Here is a 19355-nt window from a genome sequence, read left to right on the forward strand (position 1 = left end):
TGCACAACAGTTCATGCATTTCTCAAAACAATTAGTCATTTGTGCAGATCATAGTAGCAGTTACTCATTCCTTCCAACAAATTGCAAATGCTTTTGGACAAGCATCAGTTTCTTTCCTACAACTCTCTGCTATTTATAACAATATCATTTGCTTATGTCATGTCAATCAAAATAACTAATCATGCCGAATAGTCATTCCATATAAAACTAACAGTGTTCATTTCATTACTGGAGTCATTACATACAAAAATGTTGAAATAGTAGTCAAAACCTATCAAGCTATTTTTATAAAAAAGATAGTTTTTCCTTAAAATGTCTTCAAAACTGAACAAGTTCATGAATGATTTACAAACCTGTGTATGTTGTAGGTTCAGTTCTAATATGTACTGCAATATTGTTTACTGTTGTGCACAGCTCTACTCAACGGGACTTTATTCATTCATTCATTCAATCATTTTCTTGTCGGCTTAGTCCCTTTATTAATCCGGGGTCGCCACAGCGGAATGAACCACCAACTTATCCAGCAAGTTTTTACGCAGCAGATGCCCTTCCAGCCGCAACCCATCTCTGGGAAACATCCACACACGCATTCACACACATACTCATACACTATGGACAATTTAGCCAACCCAATTCACCTGTACCGCATGTCTTTGGATTGTGGGAGAAACCGGAGCACCCGGAGGAAACCCACGCGAAGGCAGGGAGAACATGCAAACTCCACACAGAAACGCCAACTGAGCGGAGGTTCGAACCAGCAACCTTCTTGCTGTGAGGTGACAGCACTACCTACTGCGCCACTGCCTCGCAAGGGACTTTAGGTTTGTTGTAAATAAGGGTGTGTTTATTCTTTTGCACAATGCTGTGAATAAATTAGAATTGCAAAGAGCATATTCAGTAAAAATGTGAAACATACATATTCAGTGTCTTGTACTCAGATACCCCACTAAATGCAGTGATGTCTAACTTTGCTGTAGTTTTCAAATAGCTGTGCAAATAGTATATAGTGCTGTCTTGAACCTTTTCAGGACGTGTCACCAAAATCTGACTTTATTGCATTGGAAAAAATGTCCAGAGTAAACTGTCATGATGAAAACATGACAAAGCCATTTGACTATCTTGTTCAATCTAACTTGTTTAACAATGGTGTCTGGACTTTTCATCTTGATGACACTGACACAGAGTTCAGACTGCATGATTTTCAAAGTAGTCGTGTCACAGATGTTTTCACACGGCATGACTATCTGCGCTAGCGTTTCGTCGCTGCTTTGTTTACACTGCAAGATAGATCGGCGATAGGGACTTTCACATTGCATGACTTTACTATAGGAAGAATCGCCGACAACTTTGTCCAAACTACGTCTCGCAGCCAAAAACATGTAGTATATCTTTTGTTATTAACTACATAATGAGAAAGAAGCCTTTAATGGGGTAGAAAATGTACATATTTGCTCTCCTGGGTTTAAAGGGAATTAGCCATTTCTCCTCAACATTGATAATAAACTAATTTATTCTGTATGAAACGTCAAACAGACACAGTTGCTCCTGAGTCCTGTCAAACCTCCACAAATTTTTCCTCCATTTTGTGGGTCCAAATAAACCGAAAATGAGCGCTTTTAACTTCTCCCCCAGCCTCCTGCTGGCCTGCAGCAGGTATACACACACGCACACACAAGTGATTGCTGCTCTCTCATTGGCTGTAGGCGATCACCGATGTTATTTTCAGTCAAAACTTATTTCATACGGCATGATTTGAATCGCCGACAGCTCCAGATATTTAGCACACCAAATATCAAGCAGGCATCGGCGACTCATGGGCGATTCTCTCAGATCGCGTCTTTGATAGTTCATACTGTGTGATTGTCACTCACGTGCATGAGCACCAATTTGCCTGTGATTTCAGGCATTTGTCGGTGATTTCTCAAAACCTGTCGGCGAGCCAAAATCGGGGGCTAAAATCACGCAGTCTGAACTAGGCATTACATTGACATGGATACTTGCTTTTGAGGAATGAGCTATCCATTTTGGGCAATGGATATGTTTTTGCAGGTTATCAGCTACGTTTTGCAGTTTGTACTAACTGTTTTGAGAAATGCAATAACTGTTGTGCAAATGTAAATATTGTTTTGACTGAGGAAAAACTGTAATTACTCACCCTCATGTTCCAACCACTCAAAACTTCTTTCATCCACAAACACAAATTAGGACAAACAGACAGAGACTAAAAAAGAAAAAGCTGGGTTAAAAGTTTAGTTGACCCAAAAATGACGTTGAGTTCTGACGTCAACCTGATTTTCATTTCCAAACAAAAAGCAATGTCCCCACGAGGTTGTGGTACAACATTAATCTGATGTCATGTTGACGTCTTGTGCCTGTTGGGTGTTTAAGGCGATTTTATAAAGGAAACATTCATCATCTTATCATCAGTGACATAGATCTAAACAGTCTCTGGGTCAATGCATGTACAGATTTTGGACATCTTCTTGGAAACTTTTAATGCTTCCAAACAGTTTGCTGCAATTATAAATCACCCATGTCTTGAGGTAGTTCATTATGATGCAATTTACCTTCTATGTGTGATTTGATTGGACAGGAATCACAGGACTGATTTTTCTAATCCCCACTGACATGAAAAAATAAAGTAGTGACTGCAGGCTATAGGAAAGGAGTAAAAGTACCGATACTGCACTAAAAATGTACTCAAGGGAAAGTAAAAGTACACATTTTCAAAACTACTTAAAGCTTAAAACTACTTAGTGTAAATTACAATTTCTGAGGAAAATCTACTCACACAGTAGTTTAAGTATTTGAAATTTGTTACTTTACACCACTGCTAATGTATGACGCAAATCCAAATACAGTATATTTAGTAAATTCTGGATTTTAGATTTTTTCCCCTCCAACTGTTGTTATAATCAGGTTAAATGTTCATCAATTATCATATATAAATCATCTAAAAGATAAATTGTCTCAGTATTTTTTCTGATCATAGTTCACTGTAAAAAATATCGTTAAATTAGCAGTTTTCCGTATTTTGCAATTCGTGCTTTTATTTTCTCTGCTTATGTTTATGAATTACATTATGGGACCTTGATCTTTTTTTCCTACAACTTTTTACTTTGAAAAGTTTGAAAAAAAAAGGACTTTCAATAACATTTTAAATAATTTAAAGTGATATATTCACTGGTGTTGTATATTACAGAACAAAAACCATTTTCTGTTATTTCTTATAGATTATATACAGGGCTTAATTTGTGCTGGAACACGCCGGATCCAGACCCATGACCTCTGAAATCTGATTCGGCACCTTACTTTACTGTTTACTTTCACTTTCTTCCGCGACCCCCCCAACCCTCTTCACTTTCTTCCGCGAAACTCCCACCCGGCTCATCTTCGTCTGCGACACCCCTCCGCCATCCACAGCACCCCCCCCTCACACTCCACTCCATAAATTAAGAAAAATATTAAACAAAATACTCACAGACTTATATTGTCAAGACTTTGAAACATTAACTTTCCAGTCAACATTGGGATGTGAAAATAAGGCATATGCCCACCATAATAAGGGACCTCCCCCTCCACCTTTAAAGAAATCCCCAAATTACTAAATATGTTTATTTGGAGCTGTTTCGTTGTAAATAAAAGTTGAATGGTCAGTAATATGTTTTATTATATATATATATATATATATATATATATATATATATATATATATATATATATATATATATAAAAAAGAAATAGTAGACATTAGCCCAAATAAATTAGCAAACAGTTCAGCTTATTAAAATTAATAGCCATTAAAATGGAATCAAGCTATCAAATCTCATTAGCCGTTTTCTCACTGTATAACTTACACATTCTGATTAAAGAGCAACGGATGAATCGCTCATTTGTTTAGATTTTTTTTTCGTTTGATTACATTACATAACAGCTTTCTCTTTACAAATGCACACATCTAATGTTATAATGAAAGCATTCGATTGCTTTCCTAACTTTTTATGCTCATTTAGGACAAAATTACTTGTATTTGAAAAAACAAACAAACATCAAGATCAACATCTCTAGATGTTATTATTATTAGTTATGTCTATAAGTCTGTTCAAACACCCACCCAGAACCCAGACTTTCGCTCTGCTTCAAATCAAAAGCATCCGTTTAGGAAACAGCGTCTATATATCACTATGGAGCGTGTCAGCTGACAGTCATACAGTGATATATGACTGTTTTGAGGATTGAATATGAAGGGGAGATGGCACGTGTAATGAAATTTATATTTATTTCAAAGTGTTTTCATGCTCGAACAAAGCGAAAGAACAGAACTGAATCACATAATGGCAGCCTCTGGTGGTTCGGCGGTATGGTTTGAGTATATGGAGGCTCAGCTCTTTAATGTTTATTTGCCACCCTTCAGAGAAAGACTGGAAATGTGGGAGAAATACGGGAAAATACCTTTACGGCAGGGGTGTCAAATCCAAATGGGCACAACACTGAGTGTTGTGAATAAAGTCAGGGGCCATACATACACATTTTAAAAATGTATTTATTGGAGAAAATAAAAGTGTATTAACAACTGTATAAGATTTCTATAACACTTCATTAAACCACATTTATCAAAGGTTTCACGTTTAATTTTAATGTGGTCCACATTTGTGTTACAGCAGGTTTTATCTCGATCAAATGACGAAATATGGTCTCTAACCAATATAAGCATGAAACAGTACAGTAGGAGGGAAACTGTTAAACAGTACATTTAAGAGGGGAAAAAATAAAGCAATATATTTATTAGCAGGGCTTTACATTAACTTTTTAAATTATCGGCCAATGTGGCTAGTAGTTTTTCAATGTTACTAGCCACTCTGCATTTTCACTAGCCACAATTTTGTTGTTGGGAAAATACATTTTACATGCATAAATTTGACATTGACTTTCTAAAATTACTTGATTTAAATTTTGTGTAATCTCCACATGCGTCATTCATTTCACTTTTTGTATGTCCAGTATGGGTCATTATAAATGGGTGTTATATTGCAATTATTTTTTATTTCACATGACTTTTTTTAGAGCTCAAAATTAACGATTTACCAAATTTATCTGTATAACCACACAAAACAACAATTATATCTTAGCCTCAAATTTTTAATGTGTCGAAACAAGCTAAATATAACTGTATACTATACTTTTTATTTAACAAAACGTTTCTTAAAAAAAAAATAAAGCAATTGACTTTTAAAAAAATAACTAGCCTATTGTCATGTATCTAAAATATGGACAGTAATCTGTCGTGGCTAAAGATCTCTCGGATCACCAGTTAACTGCACATAAATGGAGAGTTCATCTCCCATTAAAGCAATGCTGTAAAAAAAATATAATAATTAAACCATTTTAACAAAAATAAAAGCAAATAAATCCGTAAGCAAATAAAAGCAGGTGAAACATACCGTGTGTGATAATGAAAGGATCACATGATCACGGTTAACTTTGGACCATTTAATAATTTGTTCAAAGTGAAAGCAACCGGTGCTGCGGGTGCATGCTCATCACTTTTTGTCTAGTTTATTTGAAAGAGAACTGATGACAGTTGCGTTTCCAGAACCTGTTCCAGACACGGTTGCTTCACGATTCGGGAGCGCGCATGCGTTAAGCAGTTGCAAGCACGCGTTTGAAGAAGTCGCGCGCATCAAATCAGCTGTTAGCGCAAGTGATGATCATTCTGATCTCACGAGAAAACGTAAGTATTTTACGTTTTGCCAGTTTAGTGGCTAATTCGTATGAATTCGTACGAGTTCAGTCGTACGAAATGGTACGATTTTAAAAAGGAGGCGTGGCACCTGACCCCACCCCTAACCCCAACCGTCATTGGGGGATGAGCAAATCGTACTAAATTGTACGAATTAGATCGTAAGAATTCATACGAATTAGCCACTAAATGAAAAAGTTACGAATTGCCGTGAGATTGTGTTGCGTATTCACTTGCTTTCTTCTGCTTGCGTGAACACAATTATTGTACTTATGGATTCTAAGATCACACTTGCACACATATTGGGTCATCCTTATATTGTCGAACCCTGCTTTTAGGAAAACTACAATTTAAAAATCTCAAAGTGGCTAGTGGGATTGTCTGTCTAACCCGCCAAAGCTGAAATCTACCCGCATTTGGCGGGTTGGCGGGTGTTGTAAAGCCCTGTTTATTAGTATTATAGATAAATGGTGGCCTATGTAAAAAATAAGTGGTAAGAAATTGTATTATTTAGATTATTTTGCTCCAAAGGACGCTTGCACTAGGCTTATAATATTATTATTATTATATGTCAAACCTACGGAAATTAGGGATTTTTAACTTACTAGACACTCTGCATCTTTTCATAGAAACAATCTCATCTATTCTTGGTGTAATGTCCCTTGCCATGGCTACTAACATTACAGACATAATATGGTGGTCTGTGAGGCGGGATCTGTGTGATGTTTTGGTCAGCTTCATTATAGAGAACGTTTGTTCGCATGAGTATGTGCTCCTAAACAAAGACATGACACGTGTAGCGTTAAAGAGAGTAGGGTGAAGCGCGACAGCACCCCCTGTGTCTCATTATTGTAATTGTCACAGACACGAATGCGGGCAACTTGAACTTCATTACCAAAACTTGTTGTCGGGCCTTGTTTGGCCCGCAGGCCTTGTAATTAGCCGCATTTCCACTATCGGGCCAGTGCGAGCCAAGGCTTTAATCGGGCCGGGCCGGGCCAATCGCCCGGGAGGTTGAGCAGTGAGGCCGAAATCATATTGCGTTTCCACTGTCGGGCTAATAGCTTGCATGCAAACACTGCCCCAGAACATCCCCCGAATCAAACGTCACACAACCCGCCCGGACTCAGGCAGAGAAAGCACACCACATCATCATCAGGAGAGCATTAAAATGAAGAAAACCGAAACAAACAAATGACACGTTACTGTACAGCAGTACATTTTACGTCTATACGCACGGGCCTGTGTGTTTTCATTCATTTACGTATCGACTGTTGGCATCGTGCATCGAGTGGTCTCCGTTAATAACTCGGTAGAAAATGTAGCCTATTTTATAACATCATCATTTAGATAGACGCAGACAAACATTCAGCCCAAATGCTCCGGAGAGACCTGAAACATTTTTCCTTATAGGCTATATGACAGTTAGATGTTGCATATTATGTGATCTTAAGGAAAGTGTTAAGTATTTCAGCACATAAGAGCAAGTAATAAAATATACCCTATATTTCGTTGCACTTAGCCGCTTTTCACTAATAAAGCTCCTCATGTAAATTTTATTTTTAAATTTTACCACATCATATAAAAGCATAAACCCTTGTTTGAGGACACAGAACACAGTTTGTGTTTGCAGTTGCGTTTTTAAAACGACGCTGCGCAGGACAGAAAAAAAGGCAGCCTAGTTTCTGCTTTCACTCACAAATGCTCTGTTTGCACGATTTGATTAATATCATCGTGTCCAAATACTTTATAAATAATATTTTAAACCTTCTCCGATGTTTGTTGTTTTAAGAAAATATCTAAAATCTTTTTTTTTCAGAGAGGCCTTTGTAAAATGAAAGTTTGGCTTTAAAACGGTTTGATTTATGTAGGCTACATATCTAAATTGTTATAGCTAGCTTTTGTTTGTTTTATATTGGTTTATTTATTTAATGTAATTTTATTATATGCGATATTTGTAATTCTTTAAATCATATTTCAATATGGCTTAGGCAATTTAAACACACCTTTTAAGCTTCACAAAAACTCCTGACAACCTTTACTGTCTGCTGTGTCTTTAATATGGTGTAAAGATTATTATGCATTATTGAAACACCAAGGAGGACGCTGCAAAGTCACTTATAATTAAAAATTTTATTATTTTATGCAACAGCCTTATATTTTAAAGGGAAACACAAGGGCTAGTATGAGCAAAAGACCTCAGTCTGTAAGGCTAGATGTTTTCTTTCCCTTATTTATTTATTTGTTTATGTTTTTGGCGCATGTACTCGTGTGCCATCGGAAAAGTGTAATGACGGCAAGCCATCTTTCCCTGACTCGGGGCAAAGTCCGCCTCTCCTTTCACTCCGCCCCGAAGCCCCAGTTGGCCCTCCTTGGCCCAAGGTATTCGGCGGGCTGAAAAAGGCCGGCCGCTGGCCCCAAGAAAGCCCTGCTTTGGCCCGATTAGGCCCCGGAAGTGGCTCGCTCGCTTTAGGTGCGATAGTGGAAACGCGGCTATTGACACATATGCTTTATGGTATGATAGCGGGTATCTGTAAAATACAGAAAAAATTCCGGGAAATACGGGAGAGTTGACAGGTGTATATTAACCTGCATGGCAGCGAAATACAGCTCCTTTGTATTTCCTTCATCGCAACACTAACTACGGCAAATCTAAAGGTACAAATTTAATACAACTATTTTTTTCTATTGCCACTAGATGTCACTCTTAGACTGTTTTGCTAAGATCAGCACAATATCAATAAGTCACTGTTAAATTGTAGAGTTGAATTTTCAACATCAAAAGTCAAAAGAGCAGATCAAACTCGCACAATGGAATTCACAACCGTAAATAAATGGAGAACACTTGTGAATAACAAAATACGAAATCACTACGTTTCGACCGACATGGTCTTCATCAGGTAAAGCGTTGCAAATGGAAGTCCTCCAGAAATAGTCAAACAGCTCTACACAGCACCTGCAGTCAATTATCACAATCAGCTAACAAGCCGGTAAACAGGAACATTTGCATACAATAATATACATCTAAACAATGTGAAAAACATGCATACCATTACAAACAGACATTTAAAATACAAATGCAAATTCTCACTATAGAATTCCTCGGAGACAGTATTCTATAGGCTAAATAGATATAGCGCATCACACCTGCACAAAATCTATAGTGAGAATTTGTATTTGTATTTTAAATGTCTGTTTGTAATGGTATGCATGTTTTTCACATTGTTTAGATGTATATTATTGTATGCAAATGTTCCTGTTTACCGGCTTGTTAGCTGATTGTGATAATTGACTGCAGGTGCTGTGTAGAGCTGTTTGACTATTTCTGGAGGACTTCCATTTGCAACGCTTTACCTGATGAAGACCATGTCGGTCGAAACGTAGTGATTTTGTAATTTTGACATTAACATTTTTTTGAGAGCTAAAGTGGCAGTGTGCCGATTTACTTTGAATCTTTTGCTACTTATGTTTGTTTTTTGATCGTGCACCTGCCTTCAAGATTTTTCTAGATGTGCGCACATTTCTGTTTTTTGCAATAACAAAATACGAAACATTGTTAAACAGACCTTTTTTTAATTGTATATACTTTTTATTTGAAAAAGAATGTAATTTAAAACTGAAATAAAAACTACCATTTAAATATAATTATTACTGTATCAAGGTTTCAGTTTCACACGTAGAATTGCATTCATGAAAATGCTTATTTCTTATGAATGAATGATTCATATAAAAATGTGACTATTGCCCAAAAATGATCCATGTATCAACAGGAATAAAATCCATATGGCCACCAAATAATTCAACAGCTATTTGGCTATATAATAATACAGAAATGAAGATAATCTTGTTCACACATTGGCTATAAAGGCCAGAGCCACCCGCATGCAGAGAAGCTGTCGGATTTTATATGAGATGGCTGATTTAGGGCTAAGCATCGACTAAGGTGTTTTTCACGCAGGAGAATTCATTTGCTGCTGGCCGGAGTGAAGACTGCTGCTCTGGCAGTTTTGACGGAGCGTATGACATTGTCGATGCCAGAGCAAGGGCTCTCGGGATAGGAATCGATTGGGGGCCATTAAAAATACCTACTGCAAAGCCACTCCACCGGGTGGTAAACAGAGACAGAAAGCACAGCTTGAATCTAATCTTGAATTCAGGGGCCATCAGCGCCAATCTGGCCCACCCATTTCTCACCCTAATTTGTCATGCTCATGACAAATATATTGCTTCTGAACTGCACTATATAAATGGCTGCTGCTTTACTTTTTTTGTTTTTAAGTTCAATCAAATAAACAAGTTGCTTCAACTTACATCAGTTAAACACTTAAAACATCAAGTTAAAGTGTGCATTACTTATAGAAATTAGGTTGAAACCTGATTCAATTACTGAAACAAGTTGAAGTAACAAACACACATGTTGTCTGTAGCTGCCCTCTGGCTACCATGAACGAGACAGAGAAAGAAGCACCCGTCAAAAACTCTCTATTATGTTTAAGACGAGAGCCATTTAACTTTCGTTGTGTAGCACCGTGAAACTACAAAAATAAACAACAAAAATCAATAAATGCAACTACTATACAGAAAAATATGACAAATAAAGATACAATGTACAGAGGGATATTTGAAAACGAAACAATGAAGACAGTTTGAAACAACTAATAAGAAGGTAGAGCTCATGATGGACATATACATACAAACAAACTCATATGGCTTAAATAATTAACTTCACATACCTCGCTCCGCTTTACCAAAAGGTTCTACAATATAAATTGAGCAGGATTAAGCCTCCTTTCTTCATAAATCGCTTCTACTCTCCATGAACTGCACAGAAACAGGTATCTTCTTCGCTCTGCTTGCCTGATTAACCTATTTGTTACCTGGACTACGGAAAACACGTGACATGCTCTGATGCTCTGAACGTAATTAAAGTGATATAATCATTTAGTGGTCACTTACATTGTCATTAAAGTAAGACTTAATAAAGCTAATTCTCTGCAATGAGTCGGGTCTAAGACAACACACGACTGATCATTCTATAAAACATCTTTTTTTTGTCTTCTTTAGAATTGTCTAGAAAATTTAATTCAAATGAAATTGATATTCATGCAAAATATTTCTTAAATTATCTTAGCATCACACCAGTTGCGTCTTTTATATTTTTTTCTAGTTACATTCCGGATTAATTTCTGTAATTTATTTAGACAAATAATTGTATAATAACAGTAATACTATTATTATTATTATTTTTTTTATCATTTTATATATATAGGCCCAAAGCCAGGGGGGTTGTGGGTGGTGGCTATATATATATATATATATATATATATATATATATATATATATATATATATATATATATATATATATATATATATATATATAATGATAAAAAATAATAATAGTATTATTGTTATTATACAAGTATTTCTCTAAATAAATTACAGAAATTCATCCTAAATGTAACTGGAAAACAATCTAAAAGACCCAACTGGTGTGATAATAAGATAAGATCCAACCCCTTCTAAGTCCAGAATTTGGCCCCTATATGAGCTCATTTGTCCCATTTTTGACAGTATTCCATGATAAATTGTAAAAATAAAAAACAATCAAAGAAGGCTTTAAGAAGAATAACCAATAAAAGAAGGCTTTTATTATTTAAATGGACAAATTCTGACTGAAGAAATGAGCTGGCCAGTTTGTTTTTGCCTAAAGGTTGCAGTTTTTAATTTAAAACATTTAGTTTTTTTGGATGATGGATGATAATAATTAGCATTTAAAATAAGTATTTTTTAATATTTCTAAAATTCAAATCAGTTTATTGTATATAAAACTGTAACAACTTGCAACTAAACAAATTTCTGTAAACAAAAAAAAAAAAAATAGTATAATAAGCACTTTGAAAAACATTTAGGAAGTATTTTTGTTCCATCAAAAAGTGTGGTAATGATAACCATCCGACAAGCTAATCTAGCACAAAATAGTGCTTAAAATTAATTTAATACACACACACACACACACACACACACACACACACACACACACACACACACATATATATATATATATATATATATATATATATATATATATATATATATATATATATATATATATATATATATATATGTGTATATATATATATATATATATATATATATATATATATATATATATATATATATATATATTAGGGATGTAACGGTATCAGAATTTCACGGTACGGTAATACCTCGGTATGAATGTCACGGTACGGTATTTATTGAATCATTTACAGGAAAAAACAAAACTTATGAAAATACTCCAAAAAAGAGCCAAAAGTGTCAATGACATACAAATTAGCCATCTATCTGTAAGCTTTGAAACAGGAACTTCAATTTTATTAACAAAAAAAATATTAAACCATGTAAAAAAAAATTTAAGTTTTTAATTTAGTATTGTTGAAAACTCATCACATTCAACATTTAATCACTCACTCACTTAGATAGAGATGGGTTTAAAGGAAAATTATCATATAAATATAATCTGGTAAAAGCTGGTATCTCTGGGCATTTACAATGTCCCCTGCAACAGAAAAAAACCCTCTCATTTGGTATTGAGGTTTCTGGGACAAGAGAGATATGACTTATATGACTTATTTCTCGAGCGCCGAAAACGGAGCTTTTTGAAAACGCTGGAGAGGCCGTTTTCATTCTGAAACCTGCTGCTCCGTCTCAGTGTGGATGATGGAAAACGGAGACATCTGAAAACGGAGGCGGGGCTGCAAACGTTCGCCTATCTGATTGGGGCTTTTCCTCAATATTAAGTAGCCCACACACAGTTCAGTCTCGCATCCTCTTCTTGTAAGTTAAGACTTCGCAAGTTTGATCAAGGCTGCAGTCTCCCCCTTCTCAGTTTGATATGGAAAACATACCGAGGACACGCGTCAATCTTCAAAGGGAACAGTGTACTTTATAACTTCATTCACATCACCTTGGCTACGTTGTTTCACTTTCTCAACAATAAAATATAAACATGATTTAAGGAACTGCCTATTTCCTTTTTAATATTAGAAAACTTACAGACAGCAGAAATGTTGAGGCGTCGTGCTGCATATATGAGCGTCATCTTCACTGTGAGGATATTTATAACAAAACGGAGCCTATAACAACTACCTCCTTTCAATTTCAGTGAAAATACGAAACGCACCCTCACTTTTGTTGAATATCAGTTTTAATAATCGACAATTATAAAAGTATCACATACAATAAGTTTATACATTGTAGGAAATAAAGGCAAGCGATCAGTCAATGTACCTGGATTAATCATTAACTTATCTTTGCGCTTAACCAAAACATGTTACCCGTGAACAAGTAACTTAATAGATTCCAATGACCAAAGTCAGGGAATTGGCCTATGTCGTTAGATAAAGACAACAACATGAATGAAATATCACGTTTAGCAAATATAGTGAGATTAGATCCAGCGGAAGATGCTTGATGAGCAGTCCGACAAGCAGAGCTCTCATCTGGGTAGAATGCTGGAGCGCTTGCCCGAGAGTGTCTGTGGTCACGTGATGTGCGTTTTCAGCGTTTTGGTGTGGACGGAGAGCTGTTCAGAAACGCTGGGTAAAACGCGAGTGTGGACGCGGATCATTTTCATTCTACAACGCCGTTTTAAAACTAAAACGCACTCTTGTAAAAGGGGCCTTAGAGTTTTACAGCTCTTTTTGATCCCCGCTTCTAGCAGCACACTCCATTTCCGCATTACTGGATCTGTAGCGACAACAGACCGCAAGGGATGATGGGGATTGTAGTTTTCGCTACCTCCCGTTCGCTTCATTCGCCTGAGCAAATTTTCTCAGAAGACCTATAGTTTTACCGAGTCATGCGACTTCGGTAATATCGAAAAAAATTAATATTGCGGTATGACGGTATTTACAATACCGTTACATCCCTAATATATATATATATATGTGTGTGTGTGTATATATATATATATATATATAAAATTTTTTTTAATATATAGAGGGGGAGCTGTGCCCCAGTAGAGCTTTATGTTTAGCAACGCCTCTGGTGTGTGGTTACCGCTAGTTCATAACTACTTTAAAATAAATCTGTATTTTTTAAACTCTTAACAAAAAATGTGATTTAAATTTTTGTGCAATGTACTAAAATAACCACCAAATATTTTTCTACACTCTAATAAATGCTGGCTTGTTGTAGAATATGGGCAAGCCCAAACACAAAAGTGTAAATGTGAATTAAATTACAAAATTGACTCTATAGACCATTTTGAGGAATGTAAACAATAGCAATGGTCTTAATGTATTTCCTGTTTTACATTTTTAATTTCCATTGCTTCCGAGAATCCAAAAAGGTCCACATATTGATAAATAATTATATGATAGCTGTTTTAACGTTAAAAAATATGATTGAATTACCCTTTTGTTATGGTATGATAACAAACAGGAAATGTTCAAGGACCAATGACATTACCACATTGAAATGGTCTATAGTTCTCCCAAAAAATTTAGTTGAATTAAGTTATAGTTTAAATTAATAATAAAAACATATAATATTAAACAACTAATTTATGTTTTGCCATTTTGATGGCTAATTAGTTTGAATTTTTAAGAATTCAGTCATATGTAAATGTACAATTTTTAAAAAGGAGGCATGGCACCAAACCCCACCCCAACAGTCAGTCACTATCTATCTATCTATCTATCTATCTATCTATCTATCTATCTATCTATCTATCTATCTATCTATCTATCTATCTATCTATCTATCTATCTATCTATCTATCTATCTATCTATCTATCTATCTATCTATCTATCTATCTATCTATCTATCTATCTATCTATCTATCTATCTATCTATCTATCTATCTATCTATCTATCTATCCTGTAAAAAATTATGGCAGCCTTAAATTTTTTGTTGTTGAATCAAATGAATTTTTCTAGTCATCTCAAGGTACATCAACCAAACGGACTTAAAAATATGAAGTTGCACTTAGTGTAACTTAAATAGTTACACTTAGTGTAACTTAAACTAATAGCTGAAACCTGAGTAACTTATTAAAATAAATGAAAGCAGCATGAAAATCTTTGTCTGTTTGTTAGATAATAATCATCTATCTGATTTTCTGAAAAAGCTACAAGTCTTTGATGAAATGGATTTAATTCATCATGTCAATTTTCAGATATATTACCATTAAGCACTTTTTAATACCCAACCTGATTTATTCCTCAATAATTCAGCTATTCTGTGACTGCGACTGAACCACAGCTCAGCTAAAAAGCCGAGCGATGACCTGAGACCTCCTATATTTTATGAGGGAAGCCCATTCATCAGCAAGATCACAATTTTGACTTGGTATATGTCCCTATTAACAGCCGTGTATGTTTAATAGAGCCATTCCCAGTGGGTGTGGGGCTGAGTCTGTGACTAACAGAGCTTTGGAATTAATTGGGCGTCTTGGCATTTTCAGTTAGCAGTCAGCATCTCTCGTGGTGATTTGTGGCACATCGGGTCAGGCGTACAGTTGGAGGGCTCCCACAAATCTTCAGGGAACCACAAATCCTCCTCTCTTCTCTCATTACAAAAGACTCCCGTTCATTTGCATGTACAACGCAATAGCTGTTTTTCATCAAGACAAACAGAACAGACTATGTGTGAGTGGGCATGTGTGTAGAGAGTCACACAGTTGTTATTATAGTTGTCTTGTGATACGATACTGGCCTTTATATTGAAGGAAAGTCAAAGAAAGTCTAAAAAGGCCAAAAGGTGTGTTTCTTTTTGATGGTTAACACATTTAAGCACACTGGCAACTATTTGCCAAATTTCCCGTATCCTTTAAAATAAGTAATTTTTAGTCAGCTTTTAGTTGGTCAACAGCGCTGACTATTTCAGTTCCTTAAAATAATTCAATTCAATTCACCTTTATTTGTACAGCGCTTTTACTATGTAGATGTGTCAAAGCAGCTTCACATGGAAGGTCATAGTACATTGAAACAGTGTTGTTCAGTTTTTAGTGTTTAAGTTCAGTTCAGTTTAGCTCAGTTCAGTGTGGTTTAATAGTCACTACTGAGAGTCCAAACAATGAAGAGCAGATCCATCAATGCGCAGCTCTACAGATCCTGAACTATGCAAGCTAGTGGCGACAGCGGCGGGGAAGAAACTTCTCCAAAATGTTCAAATAGCAACCAGGGCTCGAAATTGCGACCATTTTGGTCGCATATGCGCCCGAAAATTAATCTATGCGACCTCATAATATATCTGGGAGCATTAGTGCGACTGCAGATAATGGTTGTAGTGCGACCTGTTTAGATTTTTTGTAAAAACGTGCTGAATCGCTCTTCCCTGCCGCTATATTGGTTCATATTAGCTGTCAATCACTCAAGGTATTCCGCTGTCAGATGACAGGGAAGGAGCTTTTATGACCACGGGAAATGCAAACGGCTGAAGAGTAAAAACTTAAAGCACACAGGTTTGCAAACCCCACCTAAAGTTGAGGCGCAGATGAAAGCGATCATGACACGTCACGTGGTGAATAATGATCCGCCAGCTGAGATCAATCGAGTACGCGCTTCTTGGAGAAGGTGCCCGAATCTCCATGCGTTGCATTCACTGCGTGTTCAGCGCAAATGTCCGCTAAAAGTCAAATCTAATACTGTACATATCATCGCCAAAGAAGCTCGCCTTCACTAAGTTTACACTGAAACTGTGGCTCATAACAAAGACCGGTATTGCGCCGATGGTTAGCGCGAGAATCCTGCTCTGCCTGCTCATAAATTGGGTCGGCTGACTCGCCTGCTTTTCCACTAACACAGAAAAATGAAGATCAGCTCAGACTGAACCTTTAAATTGACACAAACTGAAACCAAAACTTTTAAAGAGTGATAGAAGTGAGACTTTACTTTCTTTTGTCTATTCTTTCTTGAGGTGTATTATTTTTTTATTTATTTACTGATGACTGCTTTGCAGCTTTCATCATTGAATTGAATGATTTATTATAATCTTTTGTTTGTTTTGTAGCAGAAATATTATTTATTAAATTGACATGCACATAAAAACAGCAGCACAAAATAAATATTTCTTACTGCAATGATTCATTTTTGTTTGATGCAAAATATACAATTATTTTTCATAAAGTAACAGACTTTTTGTAGCAGATAACCTACATTCATGCACATTCAAGGCAGTATTATAATGAGAAATGGAATTCATTGTTACTATTATTGTCATTTTTTATCATCATTAATATTCTATGGCCTAATTATTAGATATTCATTTTGGAATTATTGCACACAAATATCAATGTCTTCGCAGCATTAGATAGATAGTTGTTTCTGGTTTTTGTCAGTCCTATTAATGTTGTTTTAAAATACAATAAATCCCTTAAAAATCAATTTGCAGCGGTGCTCATTCACTTTTGGTGGGTGCTCCTAAATTTTTTTTGGTGCTCCTAAAAAATTTTTGGTGCTCCTAAATATTTGAAGTTGGGAGCACCGGTGCTACCAAGTAAAAAAGTAAATTTCGAGCCCTAGCAACGCACCAACAATGCGTCTTAACACACCGCCTTTATAGACCGGCAAGGCCCATGAGTCCAAAATGGCGCAAATTGATTTGCTATTTAAACAACATGGCACAATATGAAAATTAGTATTGCACTCGCCTGAAAATAGCTACAAAGTCATATCAAACATGTCTTGCGCGTTATTGTGCCCGCTGTATGATAGGGCCTTTTAAATGAGAAGACAGAATATTAATAATAATAATATGTTTAATCAGTATGTTGGCTTTCTCAAGCCAACCTTGTTACACATTTATACTTGAGTTTGTATTTCTACAATGCATGTAAACTACCTTGCCACTGGCTTGCATGGTTCAGGATCGGTAGAGCTACGCATCGATGAATTTGCTCTTCAGTGTTTGGACTCTCAGTAATGACTTTAAACCACACTGAACTGAGCTAAACTGAACTGAACTTAAACACTAAAAACTGAACTACCCTGATCCAGTTACTATGACCATTTATGTGAAGCTGCTTTGACACAATCTACATTGTAAAAGCGCTATACAAATAAAGCTGAATTGAATTGAATATCAAAATTACATCAAATTGACAACTAACATTTGTGTCAAAAATTGATTACAGGACTGTGTGATGTGTTTTTGACTATAGTGGAGCTGCGCATTTGTGGAGTCGCTCTTTAGTGTTCAGTGTTTGGGCTTTCAGTAGTGACATTTACACACTTTAACACTCAAACTGTTTCACTTTAGATCTTCATCATGTCAAGCTGCTTTGACATAATCTACATTGTAAAAAGCCCAATAAAAGTGAAGGGGAATTTAATAAAAAAAAAAAAAACCATATTGTTAGGGTTTTAGTCAAACATACAAATAGAACATATAATAAATGAAAAACTATCTAACATACGGTTGAAGTCAGAATTATTAGCCTTCCTGAATTATCCTCCCATTTATTTCCCCCCCAATTTATGTTTAACAGAGAGAAGATTTTCTCAACACATTTCTAATCATAATAGTTTTAATAACTCATCTCTAATAACTGATTTATTTTATCTTTGCCATCATGACAGTGCATAATATTTGACTAGATATTTTTCAAGACACTTCTATACAGCTTAAAGTGACATTTAAAGGCTTAACCAGGTTAATTAGGTTAGCTAGGCAGGTAATTAGGCAAGTTATTGTATAACGATGGTTTGTTCTGTAGACTATCAAAAAGTATAGCTTAAAGAGGCTAATAATTTTGATCTTAAAATGGTTTAAAACTGCATTTATTCTAGCCGAAATAAAACAAATAAGACTTTCTCCAGAAGAAAAAATATTATCAGACATCCTGTGAAAATTTCCTTGCTCTAAATAACATCATTTGCAAAATAAAAAATAAAAATAAATGAAAATGGGGTTAATAATTCTGATTTCTGCTGTACATCTAACATGCATAAGTATTGGTAGCCTATATAGTCACATTATTGCTCATCAACTCCATCCTCTTTCAATGTAAAAGTTCTTGAAGCTAGTTTAGACTCTTGCCCACTGTACATATGGAATTTTGTAAGGACTTTTAATAATAATTAAAATTAACAGGACATTTAAAGGCTTAACTACTGTAGGTTATTTAGGCAATTTAGGGTAATTAGGCAAGTCATTGTATAACGATGGTTTGTTGTGTAGACAATAGAAAACGGTATTGTTTAAGAGGGCTAATAATATCTACCCGTAAATGTTTTGGTCCCACTTTATATTAAGTGGCCTTGACTAATATGTACTTACATAGGAATTAATAATTGTTACAATGTACTTATTGTGTAAATACATGTATTTACTATGTACTTATGCTTGATTAAATACATGTATGTAATTACATCTGTAATTAACTTTTGTAATTACATTTGTAAATACACTGTTGACCATCACTTACACCTTAACCTACCCTTAAACCTACCCATGCCACCAAACCTGTCCATAACCCAACCTCTATCCCAACTCAAAAGCACCACAAGTGTTCTCAAATACATTATAAACACAGTAAGTACATTGTATTTATTTTTTTATGTAAGTACATAGTAGTTAGGGACACTTAATATAAAGTGGGGCCGA

At 35.5% G+C, this 19355-nt stretch overlaps 1 protein-coding gene across 5 annotated transcripts in view; it reads left to right on the forward strand.

Moving 5' to 3' along the window:
• igsf5b (immunoglobulin superfamily, member 5b) overlaps positions 1-19355 on the forward strand; it is an 83362-nt gene that overhangs the window by 7374 nt on the left and 56633 nt on the right. The window lies entirely within an intron of this gene.

This window comes from Danio rerio, chromosome 15, assembly GCF_052040795.2.
Source record: "Danio rerio strain M-AB ecotype USA chromosome 15, GRCz13ab, whole genome shotgun sequence".
NCBI lineage: Eukaryota > Metazoa > Chordata > Actinopteri > Cypriniformes > Danionidae > Danio > Danio rerio.